This window comes from Lepisosteus platostomus, chromosome 10 (genome assembly GCF_059453375.1).
Source record: "Lepisosteus platostomus isolate fLepPlt1 chromosome 10, fLepPlt1.hap1, whole genome shotgun sequence".
NCBI lineage: Eukaryota > Metazoa > Chordata > Actinopteri > Semionotiformes > Lepisosteidae > Lepisosteus > Lepisosteus platostomus.
Genome location: NC_142620.1, coordinates 38,837,469 through 38,849,525, shown reverse-complemented (window position 1 = coordinate 38,849,525; position 12,057 = coordinate 38,837,469). Strand labels below are relative to the sequence as shown.

The following is a 12,057-nucleotide window of genomic DNA, read 5'->3' as shown; positions in this document are numbered from 1 at the left end:
TAAGAAATGAATAGAAGCTAAAACCCATGGGTTTGGTAGCGGAGCATTTCGACGTGCATTGGCTAAGGCGGCTGTCACTCAAATTGCACAGTGATGCACTGTGGTTGAGTCACTGCGTGCAGGCAAGAACGCACGTTTCCCATGGCCTAACAAAGAAAGACGTGACGCAGGAAACAGCACCCTCTCACGGAAAAACAAGGGAGTGCAAGGTTCTCTGTCTCCTGTTTCAAGGACACCACTCGCGCGTGTCTTTTTACAACAATGAAAAAAGAAAAAATGGACAAAAATAGCCAAATCGATGTTTTTTCAACTGCAATTTCAAAGTTATCAGGAAAGTGACAATTTTTATTTGCAAGTGCAATGCAATTTTATTGAACAGCCACGACAGATATTTTCATGATAATTAGCAACATGTGATATTAACAGGCGTGATCAACAGGGGTTTACAATGAAATTGAGTAGTAGTGGTGTGTGTGTGGACACCACTTGAAGCAATACAAGTTCCCTAAAGGAAAATCCAGCTTTTGACCAGCTTGGATTTTGAGGTGGTCAAAGCTGTTTGTTTTTTTTTTTGCTGGTCTAGCTGGTTATATAGATGGTCAAGCTGGAAACCAAGATGAATGCTAGCTGCTGTTTGGAATCAACTGGTCAAGCTGGTCATTTTCTAACCAGGCTGACAGGCTGGAAATCAGCTGGTCAATTTCTAACCAGCTGGTAGCTGAGATGGATTTCTGGCTGCATATTCTTTATGAGGCTGAAAAACTGAAATTGATGGCAAGTAAAAATTAATCATATCTTTGATATCTTAATGTTATGTGCTTCATTAGATGCATTAGATGCAATCGCCTGATACTATTACTGAGTTATGTAGCCACATAGGAGCTGAACATACACCAAGGTTTGGTAAAATGATGTTGTCCTAATGTTGTCCTAAGTAAATGTAAATAATTACTTCAGTTATTTGAAACTACTATTGAGCAGAAATAAATTTTATAAAATACATTTAAAATGTATTTATTATTGTTTACATCAATAACACATAATGAGTTGTAGTGACAATTCCACTAACATTACAGCAGAATGAATTAACTTGCTGATTCTATTCCTGTTTGCTTTGCCTCCATTTCTTTCTTTCTCCATCTCTCTCTCTAAAGAAATGTTTTTTATTTATTATTGTTTACATCATTTATTTATTATTGTTTACATCATTGTTTACATCAATAACACATAAATTAACACATAAATGAGTTGTAGTGACAATTCCACTAACATTACAGCAGAATGAATTAACTTGCTGATTCTATTCCTGTTTGCTTTGCCTCCATTTCTTTCTTTCTCCATCTCTCTCTAAAGAAATGTTTATGTATGTTTGACATATCAGCACAAGATCTGTCACATGTTGACAATCTGCAACTTTGACATATGCCCAGTTCTAATAAAAAATCGGTAAATCATGTACTTTTGAGTTTTCATTTAAAATGTTTAGTTGAACATGTTTATGTGATACAAGCAAAGTATCAACTCAAATGAACCCCGAATGTCATTCAGTCATTTTGTTAAAATATACCAATAGATAGTCTCACATCTCTGACCCTGCGCTCTGACTCCCAGCTTCTCTCTATCTGTCTGTGTGTCTCATGGAGAGCAAGCTGGGGTATGCGAAAAGACAAATTCCTAAGGCAAGAAATTGTATAGGGCTAATAAAGTGATCGTATCTTATGAAACCACCATTTTTATTCAACTTAATTTTACAACATAATCCCTAAAACGGGCAGGCAACTTAACAGGCCTGCGACCTGGCTGTCGTGATGACTGCTCATGGTTATCAAAAGAGCAGGAGGTACTGTCCATTTGAGATGCTACCTGAGCTGCACTGTCATCTGATTCCCTTGGAAGGTCAGACTGTTGGACGCGTTGTGCAGTGGACTGTTCATTAATTGTATGTCTGGCAGGAAAGTGGCGCTGCTTCACACCAAAGAAAATGATGGAAGGCAAGTCAGGGGTAGCACTAGGTACCTGCACATCTGGGTTGTCCTATAGTAGCACCCTTTGAGTCTGCTGAAGCTCGGCAGGTGCAGTTGGAGAGAGACATCCTGTCTGTGGATAAGCAGGTGTCAAATAAGGTTTTAGATGATTGTGATGAACAACTTGGGTAGGTCCATTAGGGGAGTCTTTCTGTCTAATGACATACAGAACCCCATCTCCATCAGCAGGATGTATTGACTGTATGATACAGTATGGCCCTTGTTTACACCGAGAATGAGCTGGATTGTTCAACCAAACTAAGTCTCCCACATGGTAAGGTGAGTACAGTACTTTACTTTTTTGTCATACTGGGCCTTTTGTTGTAGATGTGCAGCTTTACAATGATCCTGGCTTGACTGATAAGCGTGCTGGAGTTTACGACAAGCAGATATAGCATATTCGGCTGGTGTTCCTGGAGATGCAGATGATCGTTCAGCCTTAGGAGAAAATAGTAAATGAACTGGCAACCAAGCCTCACAACCATGCACCAGATAGAATGGTATATACCCAGTGCTAGCATGTACACTTGTATTGTAGGCAAGCTACAATTCTCAGCAACGTTTCCCATGCTTCATGTGTTTGATATAGACATTTGGCCAGCTGGTCCTTTAGGAACCGGTTAAATCTTTCGATTAACCCATTACCTCCTGGATGGTAGGAGGAAGTTCTGGTCTTTGTCACAGCTAACTAAGAGCATAGTTCTTTTACTAAATCTGCCTCAAACTCAAACTGTTTTTTCATTGCCCAAACCGGAGGTCTCTTTCCTTGAACAAACCACGCTCACACTGTGCGCAGTGTCACATCATCCTTTTGATACTGGAGCAAGTCAAATGACAGTGCATGTGACAAGTCAAGAACCGAGTTGACATTTACAACAGGATGTGTAGCTGGTTCGGTGAACTTTGGTTTGGAGATTTCACTACAGTTTGTTCACTACAGGCCCTACTAGTGATGGTGTCAGGTGGACGTCTTGACTGAGCATCAGCATTTCCATGCCTCTTAACATCTCGGTGTTTGATGACCTAATCATACACATCAAGCTCTAAAGCTCAGCATGTTCTCTGTCCTGTCGGGTCACGCTCAATAGGCAATTTCTTCAAGCCCAATAAGGGACAATGGTCTGTGACAATAATAAAAGAAGTGCCTCTGTAGCTGTGTCTCTCGCATCCGGAATTTGAGCTGGTTGGGTCTTCTGAACGTTCCCTGTACCTCTGCTGAGACAATGCAGAGTCCTTTTCATAGCTGTCACACCACCCCCGCTGACGAGGGCTGGTCCCAGCATATAGGCTCATCGTAGCCGTGGTGTTGCTGGTATGACCTGGCACCAGTACTGGGGCTGTGAAAAGGTCATCTATGACTGATACAGCTGCGTGAAGGAGAACTGACGAGCATTAGAATCTGTTTGATGTCGACAGTCACAGCAAGGACTGCTGTGGCTATCCCAGGGCCTCTCTGGGGACTGTGTTCTCCTACGTGGTGCAGATGAAGACTGGACCTCTGGGGAATGAAAATAGGTACATGCCTGGGGGTGAGTCAGTGACGTTACAGCTGACTGCAATCTGTCCACTTGAAGTATAAGGTTATCTTGCTGGGCTGCTAGCTTGTCATCACTGGTGTTAGACAAACTATGGACTGGGGTGGAGAGAGCTGGCGGTGGAGTAGTCATTGGCACTGTAGCTGGGAAGATGCTATGGAATGTGGAATGCGCTATCTCACACTGGACAACTACCGTCAAGAGTGGTGACTCTAAAACAAAAAGAGTGGTGACCAAACTCATACAATTTTGCTTGTGACTCAAGGTCAAGTCCAGCAATGAAACGCCTCAGGATTTCTCCTGTAATGGCAGTTTGCCCATAATCCGGGAAAGCTTGCAAAACAAGGAGAAGCAACTCTGCTGCATACACCTCCAAAGGTTCCTTAGGCTGATGCGGTCTTGCATTCAGATGTGTTTGAAATGTCCTGAGTTCCTGTTTTTGTCCAAAAACTGATTGCATGTCCTTGCAAATGTTATCATAGTCACATTTCACTGTATCTGGGAGACTGTCCAAATAACTAAATGCAGCACCTGCCAATCTGGCGGGAAGAATTTTGGCAATTTGTGTTTTACCAATCCTGAAAGGGATGAACAAGTAACGAATTGCAGTACATTTCATTTCAAGGTAATATTGTGAAAAAATATATATCCTAAAGTTATAAAAATAATCCGCTGGATAATGAAGCCTACTGAATACATAAAATGCCAAAGCAATCTAGTAAACTCACGGTGCAGTCCCTTTGCGAACAGCGAAACATCCAAATGGAATGTCCAAACGGTGCTGAAGTGTTTTGTCCATGAAAAACAAAAAAACCCGCCACTGCGAGTTAAAAAATTAACTAAAACTGAAATTTATATTTGAAACATGTTAGTTAACTTTACTCAATGTATTCAACATAATGTGAGGTTATTTCTGAAGTTCTTCATTCTGGCTGCTTCCTTGACAGTGTTTTGCAGAGACCAGAATGTCAACACTAGGCCTGATATAACGTGAAGTAGCCAATCGCAATATTGCTCGCAAATGTTCATCGGTGAGTCTTGACCATAAAACGATGCCATCTGTATGCTGTTTTGCCCACGAAGAAAGCTTACATTTGAATGACTTGACACTGTCATACATCTGTGTAATCACCTGCTTTGTACCCTGGAGCTTCAAGCTTAGTGCATTCAGGTGCTCTGTGATATCTGTCAGAAAAGCCAAATGAGATATAAAAGTTGGATCAGCAAGTCGAGGAACATCTTTGTTTTTCATTGACATGAACAATGCTATCTCCTCTCTTAGAGCAAAAAACCTCTTAAGCACATTTCCCTGACTCAGCCATCTAACTTTGGTACAGCAACTCTCCATATTTGCTATCTATGCTGGATAGAAAAGATCAAACTGCCTGTGATTGAGACTCCTTGAACATATAAAATTAATCGTCTTAACAACAACGTCCATAACTTCTTTCATTTTTAGACTTTTACCACACAGCACTTCCTGGTGCAAAATACAATGTATAGCAGTGAAGGTGCCTGACACACCAAGATTGTTTAGTTTTGCTTTCAGTAATCCCACAATACCAACATTTTCAGAAGACATTGCAGGTGCACCGTTACCACTGACACAAGGTTATCCTGAGTTTTTGATGCATACTTCCAGTTCTTGAAACATACAGTATCATGCCTTTCAGAAGTAGTACATCTAACAATTCTTCGGACACATTCAGATTTCTGTCAACCCCTTGAATGAATACCGCACAGTAAGCAGTATATGTTACACCTGTACTCTCGTTAAGTACAATTGAAAATTCTCCTTGTGTACATTATTGCACAGTAATCCTGCTGGCAACTGTATTTGCAGCCAAATTTATCCCTTCAAACACTTACTTTCTATTGGGGCAAAAAATTTTGCTTGCTGTTATAAAGCAATCTTTTATGAATTGGCCTTCTGTGAACAGTCGGGATGATTTTGCTACCATTTCACTGATGACGAAGCTTGCTCTTATGGAATCTTCGCTTGATTTGTTAATATTTGTGAAAAAGTTTTGTTGTTCTGCAAGAGCTGCTTTGAGTTGCTGAAATTTTTCATCTTGTATTTTGCCGGTTAACGCTTAATATTGTTCTCGATGCATTGTGTCATAATGTCTGCGCACATTATACTCCTTTAGCACCGAAATAGGTTGCAGACAAATGAGACACTGGATTTTATCCTACATCTCCGTGAAAAAATATATATTTTTCCACTTATCTTGGAAAATTCGCTTTTCTTCTGCAATCATACTTTTTCTCAATGATGATGGTGACATTATTGATAGTTAATAAAAGAAAAAATATCCTGCCTGCCGTTAAACAGTAAAATATTTTAGTATCCCAACTAACCAGCATGTACTAACTAGAACTGTTGTTTACGTAACAAATGGTGACGTCACTGGAACTAAAAATAACAGAGGCATAGAAAAATAAATAAAAAAAGTGATATTTCCATTGGCGATTATTGAAACAGAAAATGAATCTATAGAACAAAAAATGTATCAATTGACCAAAACAACCAAATTTTTTGTTAGTCCAAGTGAGTCGTTGCGGGCCGCGTGTTTGAGACCCCTGCATTACATATATTAATTTATTTATAGATGTGTTTTTAATATTTATCAAGGGAGGGATAACATTCATGTCATTTACCAAACTGCTTTATACCATATAGTGTGGTGGGAAGCTGGAGTCTACCCGGCAAGCAACGAGTGCAAGGAAGGATACACCCTGGATGGGGAGCCAGTCCATCACAGGGCAAGTGCAAGCACATGGGGACAATTTGGAGACCACGGTAAGGGCTGAGGGGGGAAATGTGGCCTGGACACCGGGATTACTCCCTGCTCTTATCGAGAAATAACCTGGGATCTTTAATGACCACTGAGAGTCACTGAGAATCTGTTAAATTCAGCAAATAAATAGTAACTGTGCATTAGAATTTGCAGCAATACGTCAAGTTTAAGTTTGTGTGAACTTCTTCTCACTTAGAAAATCAACAAACATGTAATTTGGCCAGGGATGCCCAAAACTGTGCATCATAATAATAATAATAATAATAATAATAATAATTGCTTACACTTACTGTATATAGCGCTTTCCTGGACACTCCACTCAAAGAGCTTTATAGGCAATGCGATGGCAGCCTTTGTGTGCCAGAACGCTTACCACACATCAGCTATCAGTGGGGAGGAGAGCAGAGTAATGAAGCCAATTCATAGATTGGGATTATTAGGAAGCCATGATTGGTAAAGGCCAGTGGGAAATTTTACACCCCTACTCTTTTCAAGAAAAGCCCTGACCACAGAGAGTCAGGACCTTGGTTTTACGTCTCCAAATGACGGCGCCTGTTTATCCCCATTAGGAGCCACATAGACAGCAGGGTGAGCGTCCCCTGCTGGCCCCAATAACACCTCTTCCAGCAGCAACCTTAGTTTTTCAAGGAGGTCTTCCATCCAGGTACTGACCAGGCTCACACCTGCTTAGCTTTAGTGAGTTGCAGAGTGATATGGCTGCTGGCATACAATTGTATCTATTCATACTGTACAGTACTTACATCTACCATTGTTAACATTTGTGTTCAAAAATTAAAATGATCTTATTTGATTCACTCATTGTATATTAGGTATTTAAGATTTTCTGATTTGTTCCTTTTATTGCAGGCTCAAATAAACCCATGTGCTTCTCAAGTGTAGACTGTTCACATTGAAATGCAGTTAGTTTGCAATGACCAACTGACAGCATCATCCAATGAGTAAGACCATGCAATCATGCACAATGAATGGTTGTATATGGTCTGTTTTAGCACTTTCGGTGATTTATTTTCATACAATATACTGTAGCAAAACCAGCAGCATTCGATGTAAGACGGGCAGCCATGAATGATACAAGCTCCAGCTGGTTTTAGACAAACTGGCTTCCAGCAGAAACCAGCTAAAGCTGGTGCAGGATGGGATGATACACCTACTCTGGGACTCTCTGACTTACTCAGTTGGGCTCACCCTTCCATGACCAGTGTTTCCTGCACTAAAAGATACCTGTTCCCTGTCTCTTCCCAGATTTACTGGTGCACACTACCCTCTGACACCCAGTTTCCAACTATAAACACTAATATACTATGCTATAAAGGCTACAGAGAATTCAAACTAATCCAGGAATATAATACACTACAGAAACTGATGTTAAATTCTCTGTGGATCCATCTTTCTTTACTAAATCTTCCCATACCAAATTCTTGCAAGTCTTTGTTGTCTCTTTCTAACTTTTGAAGCTTTAAGCACTTAAGTCTGCCAGGTGGCTGCTGATGTAAAAGACTGTGTCTCTAAACTCACTACAATTCAGGATACCACTAACGCCTCCTCTCTTCTCCAGAGCCTTTCACTAAGCCTCTGCTTCCTCCATCACATACCCCTTCCCCTCACAGACGGGAGCCTTTCTCAGAGAGAAAGAACCCTAGGTGTTACACCCAAACACATAACACAGATGTTCCACAGGAATGTCTGGTGAGTTGGACATCCATAAAATAACTGTCACATTCTTATTTCACAAGAAAGCTGTTGTTATACAAGCAGTATGAGGACATGTATTGTCCTTCTGGGATGTTATTATGTCAATATTGGCATACATTAATTAGAGAAAGTGAGAACCAAGAACATAATTCTTTATTATTTTTTTGCAGTATGTTTACCATCGATCACTACAAATAGTGTTCTGAACCACCTCACAACCACCTCAAACCAGGTTTCTCACTCCTGGTCCTGATGGACTCTGGTGTCTGCTTTTTTCATTCTAACTGGGACCTTAATAAGTGATGCCAGCTGGTGCTGATCTGCTGGCTCATTTAGACTTTTTTCTGAACGTAAGCCTTGGTATACAAATACTCTAGTTAAAGTACATAATTTCCAGCAACTTCAACATACAGCACATTATACAGTTTCTCCTCAGCTTCCTAATTATTTTTGACTAAAAAGCTTTTTATATACTGATGGAAAAAAGAAATGCAACATTTTCTGGAATGAGAATACTATAGTTATAGCTTATGTACTTTCACAAAAAATTGTCAATTTGTTTTAAGCCCTCTGACCAGCAATACAGCTTGTGCAGTGAGGCATTGCAACTTGCCAATCACACAAAAGCTTGTTAGGTGCACTTTTACCCAATGAGGTCCAGGTGGAACAATGCCTGATCAGGTCACTTTTAAAAAGGACTTAATTCAAAGGCATAGAGTTTAGTCAGATTTTTGTGTCTCGAATGTCACCAGAAGCAAGGGAGAAGGCCATTGCCATGCTGCGGGCATGTCATGTGCCAGCATTGCCAAACACTATGGAGTAAACCACTCCACTGTGTCCCAACTGCAGAGAAGGTTTCAGCAGACCAGCAGGACAGATGACTGTCCAAGATCCAGTCGCCAGACCACACCAGAGCAGGATCGACACATCAGACTGGTCCATCTGAGAGATTGTTTCAGATCTGCCACCCGCCGTACTGCTGCTGAAACTGCCGGCAGATACAATGCCCGCATCAGTGACAGTACAGTGAAGATCCATGCTGCTGGCCTTACAGCAAGGCGACCTGTCAGAAGCCCTCTGCTCACACCTCCTAGGCATTGCACCCAACTGGCTTGGGCCAGACAGAGGCTGCGATGGACTCGTCAGCAGTGGCATCAGGTCCTCTTCACAGATGGTTACTCTTCTGCCTGTTCCACACAGATGGGAGGGCCAGAGTGTGGAGGAGGAGGTGTTGTGTTTCTTTTTTCCATCAGTGTATATGGCCAGTTAATGATGAACAGCCAAAGGTGAGACTAACAATATATCAGATACCCCCACAGTGAGTGAGTGTTTTTCTTGCTTGTTTACATCCTGTCATTTTCTACTTCTTCCAATTCAGGGCTGCGGGGGAGCTGGAGCCTATCTCTGCAAGCAACAGGAGCAAGGCAGGGTACGCCTTGGAGAGATCACCAGTCCATTGCAGATCAGACACACAGAAAGAACATGCACACACTCACAGCCAGGGCTAATTGGGATAAACATATAAACTTATAAACCAGGTCCAGGGCCCCAGCATTGTGAGGCAGCAATGCTAACTATGTTTAAGCCCAACTGAACATATTTCTGCTAACAATGCTAACAATGTAATGCTAACAATGTAACTTTGAAATTAATAATTAAAGCGTTCATAACCTTTACAAATCTTAAACACAGTATAACAGAATTGAATTATTTAATTAGCCTGTGATTAATAACTCTGCTGTAGCAAAACCCAGAAGACACAGTGATCTACCAACACCAAGAGGGAGAACCACCGAACCAGATATTGCTGCTGAAACCATCAGACCTGGACCTCTGTATCAATCTTTGCAATGTGTTGTGACTTGTGGTCCTGGAGATACAAGTGTGTCATTAATGAACTCTCTTTGCATGTAACATCGTAAAATCCTGTCATGTTACGGATTGCTGACTCTGAACACCCCAGAGGGAGCGAATAAATGCACAAGAGAGTCCAGCTTCCAACACACTGATTATTTAATTAATCAAATATTTGATCAATGTATAAAATTCAAAAGCTTTTTCTAAAAACATACATGCATAAGTATTTATGCAATTCTTTACCTTAGTAAAGAAAGTAACATTTGATGCTTTAACTATATAATTAATCATTGCGATTCAAGTTCAGGCAGGACAGCTAATCATGCCTCGCAACACTGGGGCCCTAGGTTCAATTCTGGACCTGGGGCGCTATCTGCATAGAGTTTGTATGTTCTCCTTATGTTGTATGGGTTTCCTTCCACAGCACATAAACATACTATAGAAGGTTAATTAGCTTCTGGGAAGAGAACTTCGGTTCCCACATTTAGAACCCTGGAGCTGGGGCCCTGGGTTCAGTTCCTGGGGTACTATCCATGTGCAGTTTGAATGTTCTCCCTGTATTGTACTAGAGTTTCTCCAGATGTTCTGGCTTCCTCCTGCAGTCCAAAGACATACTAGTAGGTTAAGTAGCTCCTGGGAAAATTGGCCCTGGGGTGAGTGTGTGCATGTCTGTCTCTGTGTGTGCACTGCGATGGACTGGTGTCCCATCCAGGCTGTATCAAGTCTTGCCCATTGCTTGCTGTGATGGATTCCGTCTGCCCACAACCCTATATCAGATAAAGCTGAAACAATGCATGGATGGATCATCATGTCCACTTCCTGTTCAGGTAATTTTAGCATTAAAGGCTGAGGCTAGATCCTAAGTAAGGGACTGGTGTCTTATAATTGATGAAATACTGATTTCCTATTTGTGGTATCCATCAGGCTGAACGTAGTCTCTCATTATGAGAAGTATAAAAAAAGTGCTGCGTGCTGCTCAGTGTTCCCTGATTAGAGAGCTGCATACTTAGCTTTTATAACTTTGGACCTGATTTTTATGTCAAATGTGAAGAGATTGTAACCTCCCTTTATTCAAATATGCATTACCCAAATGTATTAAAACATAGTCCACACTGATTGAAATATAATACTGAGTGAAATGGACTGGCAGGAGGGAAACTGAACTGAACAGGACTAGAAGGTGAACAGAGTGAGACCAAACAGAACCAAGACAAAACTGGCACACGGACCTCACCACTACAATTTATTACAATTATATTCAATGTCAGCATAGGAAACTATAACAGAGAGAAAGCCTGCTCCTTATACGGGCATAAAAGGAAGGCAAGTTTTACTGATCCCACAGTATATAAGCAAAATAACAACTGCAGCTAGATACTAGAGAGTGCTTTTGTCAGGGCAGACAACCAAACATTTCTCCTGTCTGTCTTGTTTCCTTCCCCCAGATCAAAGCCTTTAAATGTAGTGTGGGCAGATAACATTTAACAAAAATTGAAGAACACATTGTTTACTCAAACATAACTAAACTATTTCCCCTAAAACACTCTTTCCTAAAATTAATCTAAACCTTGAATTCCCACACCTGCAGGAGTCAGAACATCTTCCAATCCTGCTGGGGGATGAAACTAAAATAAAGCCGCAGCCTTGTATGTGATCTTCTGTCACAGCCTTGGGGAACAGACTTGAGTCTGACTCAATGTTTTATGTGAATTATGGAAATTACAAATAATGTTTGTACTGTGAGTGTCAATGTTATGTTAATTGTACCTGCTATGAGCACGCTATAATTCATCTGTCATGCCATTAAACCTCTACACATGAATAAATGGCTCAGTTTTTCATTGTATGCTTTGTGTTGCAACTGATAGTGGGTCCTAGATTGACAGGTCTTTGGTATAGAAGCCTTCTGTATCATGGGGGAACAGAGGACAATCATAGCAGTTTGCAATTGAAAGGCAACCTTGTGATTTGACTTATGTAAATATAAGAAGTGAACATCACTGGTGGATGGAAATCCTGAGGACAATGCAGCTCTTGATGAAGGCTGGAGTTCTCCCTGTTCTTTTTCTAATAAATTTAGAATCACCTTTTATTTTTTATTCTAACATGAGTTGGAATAGTTGACTA

General features: G+C 40.9%; 1 long non-coding RNA gene across 1 annotated transcript; it reads left to right on the top strand.

The window, feature by feature from the left end:
• The first annotated feature begins 1,216 nt into the window (after positions 1-1,216).
• Positions 1,217-11,756, top strand: LOC148653680 (uncharacterized). The gene is made up of 3 exons (XR_015941731.1): positions 1,217-2,303; positions 6,243-6,362; positions 9,452-11,756. It is a non-coding gene; the product is annotated as an uncharacterized LOC148653680 (long non-coding RNA).
• The last annotated feature ends 301 nt before the right edge of the window (positions 11,757-12,057 follow it).